A 7,500-nucleotide genomic window follows, 5' to 3' on the forward strand; every position below is an offset into this window, starting at 1 on the left:
ACGCGGGCTATAACAAGTTTCTTAATAAATTACGATCCAACGGGGGATGATACTTCTAAGGCGTCATTAACGTGAAATTGCACAAAATATTCTTTTTTTCTCGTTTAATAATCATTCGTCGTAGTTATACTCTATATACGAAAATATATGGTACAATTGTAAAATTGGAATTTGAGATAACGTTTGATTGTCGATAATAATGGATCAACGTGATTACTTATTTATCCTTGATCATTGTTTTAGAACATAATCGTATTCGTTCTATTTATCGCAAATATTTTTCTCGTTTAGCATTTGTCTCGTCATAGTTACATTTATATATACGTAAATATATAGTATAATTGTATATCTTGAATTTTAAACTTTGATCAATAATAATAAATCAAGTTTACTTTGCTATTTGTATTTGCACTCTATGGGAATATAGTCGTATATCATGAAATGGTATGTATGTACATAAACATTTTTCTCATTTGATAATCATTCGTCCTAGTTACATTTTATATAAATAAATACACAGTACAATTGTATAATTTGAATTTTAGACAATGTTTAATTGTTAATAATAAATAATTATTTATGTTTAACGTGGGAATATACTATTTGTTCTACATATGTACACAAACATTTTTCTCCTTTACTAAACATTCGTCGTAGTTAAATTTTGTACACATAAATATGTAGTACATAGTCGTACAATTTAAATTTTAGATAATGTTTGATTGTCAATAATAGTCGATCAACTTTACTTTGCTATTTATGCTTGTGGTCTGTGCGAATATAGTCGTACTCATTATCTACGTATGTATACAGAACAGTTATAACGTAGGAATGGGTAAAAGGGGCTTCGCGTGTCGAGTCGCACGTAGAGAGAGAGACAAACATTAGATGCCACCTTTTCGGCAAAGTACTTTGACTTCCAAGTATTATCCACTTGAAGGTACTTTGCGCGAACTTGAAAATGACACGGGGGTGGTCCGAAAAATGCTTGACTTTAAGTGCTGTTTTCGGCACGACATAACACGACACGGAACACATGTAGTATTAGTCAACAATAGACCTTGAATAAAAAACAAAGAGAGAAAAAGAAAGAGAAAGAGAAAAGGAGAGGGAAAAAGAAAGAGAGAAACGTATAGAATCGATCGATTCAATGCAAAACAATAAACTCTACTCGTCGAGCCTGTGCAATGAAACGTTGAGATTTGATTTTTTCATACCTATTTTTTTTTTAATTATTTTCTTATTATTCCCATATAAAACAGGAAAGTTCATAAATAAACGTCTCGTAGAATAATTTTTCATATTTTCTCTCGACGCAAGAAGAAATGAAAGAATTTTGGCACAGTGAGGCGAGCCGAAAGTGCTGAAGAAGAACACTTTCGTATTTTTATTGATTCGCCCTGCGAGGAGTAGTTAAGGGGTGCCAACCGACGGACTTACCCCCACCGAAGCTTCCACCGTTCTCCTGCTGCCCCTTCGATATGAGGGGCTAAGAGGGTAGGTATTCTCCTTACCCCCTCTCTCTCCGTAGTTTCCTTTCAACCCCACCATACCGCGCGTGGCTCGTTCCACCCTTGGCTTTTCCAACGGACGCTGTTAAAGAAAAGTATCCACCAAAAAGAAGGAGAAGGTGGAGGAGGCCGCGTTTTCCATCTCCACCTTCCTTTCCGTCTTTTCCTTTCTACGTCCAAAGAGAGAACCACGTCATCTCTATCTTTTTCTCTTTCTTCTACTTTCTCTGTCTCTATCTTTTTATCTCTCTCTCTCTCTCTCTCTCTCCCTTTCTCTCTCTCTCTCTCTCTCTCTCTCTTTCTCTTTCTCTTTTTCTCTCTCACTATCTCTCTCTCTTTTTCTCTCGTGCGCGCGGCCTCATGCTCTCTGTGGTAGATAATTTTACTCACCAAGCGAATTGCCAGAGGCGAAAAGATTTCGAGGTCTATGGAGAGAAAGAAAGAAAGAAAAGAGAGAGAGAGAGAGAGAGAGAGAGAGGCCACCATCGCGTCCTCCAACCCACGAAGCTAAGCCACCGTGGAAAGTGAAAAGTTTTCTTTCATCTTTCTATCGTGCTATAGGGCGAGATCGAGCTAGTAAATGAGAGAGGGAAAGAAAAAGAGAAGAAGAAAAAGAGAGAAAGAGAGAGGGAGAGAGAAAGATAAGAGATAAGGAGAGAAAAGAGGAAGATTTTAATGCGAGCTAAACGTAGAAAAAGTTTTACCAAGATTTCATTTGCACTGCGCCTGCAATCCGCCTGTAATATTCTTCTCCTTCTTCTTTCTTCTAACGAGATGAGATCCTTCTGGCGGACCGGCAACGGTTATCTTTTCCGAGAACGTAATTGGAGGAAAAATATGATAATTTTGTAGGAAAAGTTACTAAGACCGCGAACGACGATTCTTGTCTCGTCTCTGGAAAGAGGAAGAAAAAAAAAAGAAAAGAAAAAAGGGAAAGAAAAAGGAATACAAATTTCTTTCCGTAGATTCGCATAGACTTTCAGCGTTAATACTTTGGTAGTTTGACAATAATGAACTTTTGCATAACACTACAAGAGAGAGAGAGAGAGAGAGAGAGAGAGAGAGAGAGAGAGAGAGAGAGAGATGATTACGCTAGAATACATTTAGGAAAAAGCCACTCTCTTGTCCCTTTTTCTTTTCTTTTTTCTTTTTTCCAGCAACTCGCGTTTCATGCTTCACTCGGTAATTCGTCTAAAAATCAAAGAAAAAAGAAGGGTAAGAGTAGATTACGAAAGAGAGAAGCCTTCGAAGGTTTACTCTCTCTCTCTCTCTCTTTTTCACTCTCGGCCGCGTACGCTCACGGTGCTGGTTTATGACCGCTAATTAAGTGAAAAAGCATCGACAAAGTGGCCACTCTACTTTGCTCCTGGTAGATGTATGAATAGGATACCGACGGCAAAACGGAGGCTAATAGGTACACCTGTAAAAAAAAAGGAAAAGAAAAGAAGAAAAAGGGAGAAAAAAGAAAAGAAAAAAATGAAAGCTAGGGTCGGCCTGCAACGAGTGAGAAGGAGAATGACTATGGAAAGAGAAGAACTAATGGAGAAAAAAAATTGCTTGCGTGTTGCGGGCCACCACCTGTTAGAAAAAGCATCCCTTGGTGAGAGGGAAACCTAGAGAGAGAGAGAGAGAAAGAGAGAGAGAGAGAGAGAGAGAGAGAGAGAGAACGGTGGGCACGTTAAACAAAAAAAAATGAGAGGACGGACCGGCGCATGCACACACGTACACATACATAATACACATATATTCTTACAGGCTAATACACAAGCATACGCGCACATAGACGATGCTCCATTGGAAAGGATTCTGGGGTGGTGAAGCGTGCCACGTGCCGGCAGTCTACGAACGTTCACGAACAAAGTTGTTCGTGTTACGAGGGGAATAGCGAACCAGCGAGTATAGGGGTGTCAAGTGGAGCATCATTTTTTTTACTACGACTCACCCCACGCTAGCTACTCTCTCAACGGTTCGACTGGAATGCATACAAAAAACGCTTAGGGTCGTACATCTACCCTGCATTATTGGTGCCTCTACCATTGTCGAGAGTGTGGCCTGGCCTTTTTTTATAGAGTAACAGGTACCATAGAGGGTTTGTTTGTAAACTGCTGTTGTTTTGTAAGCTGCTTCATTTTTCTTTCTTCTTTTTTTCAACTTTCTGTAAAATGAATCGTACGATTTGTAAATCGTTCGATTTTAGTCAACGATAAGTACTGCTCGTATCAAATGTAATATGTCGTATTAATGAAGTAGTTTTATTTATTATAGAATTACTTTATTAACATAAAGTGAACATAGTTTTGTTTTAGTTTAGTATCGTTAATAGATAATCAAAATGCTTTCCATTGCGCAATCGTTCTTCACAAAAAGACTATTCAATCGACCTCGTTAAAAAGAAATAAACACTTTCACGTAAAAGAACTATAGGTAAAGGTCGGAAGATAAAAGGATGCGGTGGTACACTTGGCTAGTAAAAAGAGGAGAAACACGAGCGCTCGTAAAGCTCCAGAGAATTGGATGATAAATTTAAAACTCCGTTAAAATGCTCCAGATGAAAGCTGCACGGTAGATAAGCTTCCGTTTCATCTTTGAGATATTGTTCGTTAGAAAGAAAAAATATGTACATATATAAAGAATCAAACATTTATTTTAATAAAAAGAAATAAGAGAATAATGTTCACACGTGATTTAAAAAAAAAAAAAAAAGAAAAAGAGCGAAATTTATTTTCGAGACGAAATTCGGATACTAACGGAACGTAGAGTTTGGTTCGCGCAAAAGCTAAGCATAGACACGAACCGAGTTGGACTAAACGAGTAGCGCCATCCTACAGAGAATGAATGAATTAAAATGTAAAAAGGCTGCGTTCATACAAGTCGAACGATTTGTATATTTTAAAGTCTTGATTGCGAGATTAATTGTAAATAAGTTTTCGAAATAAAAGAAAAATAACGCAAATGCACATTTGTTGTCGTAAAATTTTATAAAAGAAGAATATATATATAAAATATTAGCCTGTCAACGAAAATAAAACAAAGAATTAATCAGCGTTTATTCCACATTCGAGATAAATGATCTTAGATCTTTTTGTATTGATTTGACATACGGGATTACGTTTTATACGATCGATCCAAACGATTAATTGCATATAAAATATCTTTATCGACTTTGAACATTGGGAAAAGATTTAAGAAATTCGTCGAGAATTTTCATTTTCTTCTTTTACGACTTTTTAGGCGAAAAGAGACACGAAACCGTTGGCACGACTTAAGCGAAACAAACGTGCCGACCTTAAATCTTCATGGAAGTCCGGAAGATCGCGTTAATGTTTTGGGTAACCATGTAAAACTGTACTTACTTATCTCAAGGAAAGCAGCCGTTGGCTTGGAGTCGGAGAGAACATTTCGAGGGAGTGTAGATATTTCTCTCTGTCTTTCTCCGTCTCCCTCTTTAGAGTACATTCGCCGCGGCGTTTGGTTTTTAACGAAAATTAACGGCCCCGGTCCGAGATTCTGCAGATGCTCGCTGTAATCTAATAGCCAGTAAAGTTAACCGAAGGGAAGAGCGGCTGGCTCGTGGCTTTTTCTAATTTATTATTTCACCACCCCCGCGAAACCCTCGCGAACTAAACCTTCCTTTCTCCTTTCGTTCGCTTTCTCTCTCTCTCTCTCTCTCTCTTTCTTTCTTTCTGTCTTTCTCTTTCTCTTTATTCTCCCCTTTTAACTTCTATTCTTCTACTCTCTCAGAAAATTGCTTCTACGTTGTTCCTCTGTGTTACTACGAACATAGGTACCTCACAGAATTTTCTTCGAATTTATTCTCGCGAAACTACGTGCTCGTGACAAATGGATATCCGAATCGGGTACCTGCTACATGTTTCAAAGTGGTAAAGTGGTTTGGTGATATATATGACTAAAGACTGTTTATACCATTCCATGTACTGCTGCTTGAATTTCAGAAGATTCGTTTCAGCCGAATTCATTTATTCGTTCTGCGCTCGGATTGATAAAATCTTTTTATTCTTCGATTTATAACGAGCAGAATGTTTCTAACGTTAGCATTTATTCGTGTAAATAATATATTAGAATATTTCTATATACTCGAATCAAATATACATTAAGCTAAATATACATATATATATATATATATATATATATATATATACAAATATATTTATATATATACACATACATCCATTAATATATATATATATTATTATATTTTAAATATTAACAATAATGTATCAAATATATATTAATTCTTAAGTAATTATAATATTAACGTAGCTTTGTTGAGAACAATGAACATCGATCAGTCTATACTGTATGACATTGCGGTATACATGTATAAACTCGTAGAAGAATCGGGACCGATCGATTAATTTATGTCATCAGCATTATTAAATTACATAATTAATTATTGTCCGATAGAAGGAAGTAGTTCGATTAAACGCATTACTCGCGAGAAGAAATATACGATACGTTACGCTACGTTGGTTGCGACAACAGCAATAGCACGATACTAACTACAACGTTAGTCGTTCGTAAGAGAATCTAAATGGTTTCGTTTACAATTTAGTTCTTCATGTTTTCATCTTTTCTGTTTTTCTTTCTTCTTTTCCTCGAGAACGAAAAGAAAACAAATCGCGGTAAGTTTGTTTTTATTTTTTGTCCGATGTATAATATCGTCGTGAATCACCTTTCGCCGTAGGATCCACGTTTTTGTCCCATGGTTACGAAGACAGTATGTTTTCACTTAGAAGGACAGAGTTTAATCGCGATATTCTCAGAACTCAGAGGTCGGTCGGTCGGTCGGTTGGTCGGCCGGCCAACCAGCCAGTTAGAGAGAGAAAGTCCAAGGCAATTTTTCACTCGTTCCGACCCCGGGACGACGGGAGCGGACGTCGGCGACCACTTCATAAAATTACTTTATTACTTGTCCGGCCCTTGCGGTAGCCCCTGGTATCCCTTTTCCGAGGCTATTTTTTACCGCGACATATGTCAAGGAGGGCTGGCCGACCTCTTGAAAGTGCGTACAAGCAATCCTTCAAAAGCATCTACTTACGATATCTTTGGTGTAAATATCAACCCTTTGACCGGTTGTTTTATTATTTAATAAATTATTCACATTGTTTACAAATTATTCGAATCGAAATTATTTGACGAAATTCGATCATTTCTCATATTTTGTTTTGTTTTGTTCTTTTTTTTTTTCTTTTTTTACATACATATCGTTTTCGTATCGTTCGTGGATCAGGTTCCAGAGAATTCTTTTTATTATTCGAGCTTTTTTTCATTTTTTATTTTTTTATTCGTCTAGTATTCGAATACTCGCTTACTTAAAATCAATCGAAACTCACAACAATCGATTTATTTTATATTCTGTTACGTATCGTTTTCATACTTTCGCGTGGAATTATTATTTGGAAATCTCTCCGTATTAAAATAATCTTCTCATATTGAATGACAGGTTTCAACGATTTTTCTTCCATTCAAATTTTTCGTTTCATTTTTTTTTCAAACCGAGACGTCGACGACTCTTCGAACGAGTTTCTCGTCGACCAAATTAGCAAAATTTTATTATAATTGATTTATTTAATATTTCATCGAATTTGTTCGTTATACTTTTATACGGATATTTTTTTAATTTCTGCTATATAATATTAAAATGATTGCTTTTTCTTTTTCCTTTTTTTCTTGTTTTCTCTCCCCGTTTAATTCATAACGATCAAGTTTCAATGAGTAATACTTTTCGATCATATTTTACGCGTGTTTCGACATATCCATTAATGACATTCGATTGTCAAATGGTACATATCTTTAAACAAGCACACCGTACACGCATCTCTCGGACCCGTCAGCCGGAGGGACTTTTCTCGCCTACGATTCTTGCGACACGGTTAATCGAGCGAGGCAATGTTGTCCGAGCGATGGGCATAATTAAACTTGCGAGCGAGAGCACCATGGTGGTTGAGTACGATGGCTCGATCGATAA

Source organism: Vespula vulgaris, chromosome 9 (assembly GCF_905475345.1).
Source record: "Vespula vulgaris chromosome 9, iyVesVulg1.1, whole genome shotgun sequence".
In the NCBI taxonomy this organism is placed as follows: domain Eukaryota; kingdom Metazoa; phylum Arthropoda; class Insecta; order Hymenoptera; family Vespidae; genus Vespula; species Vespula vulgaris.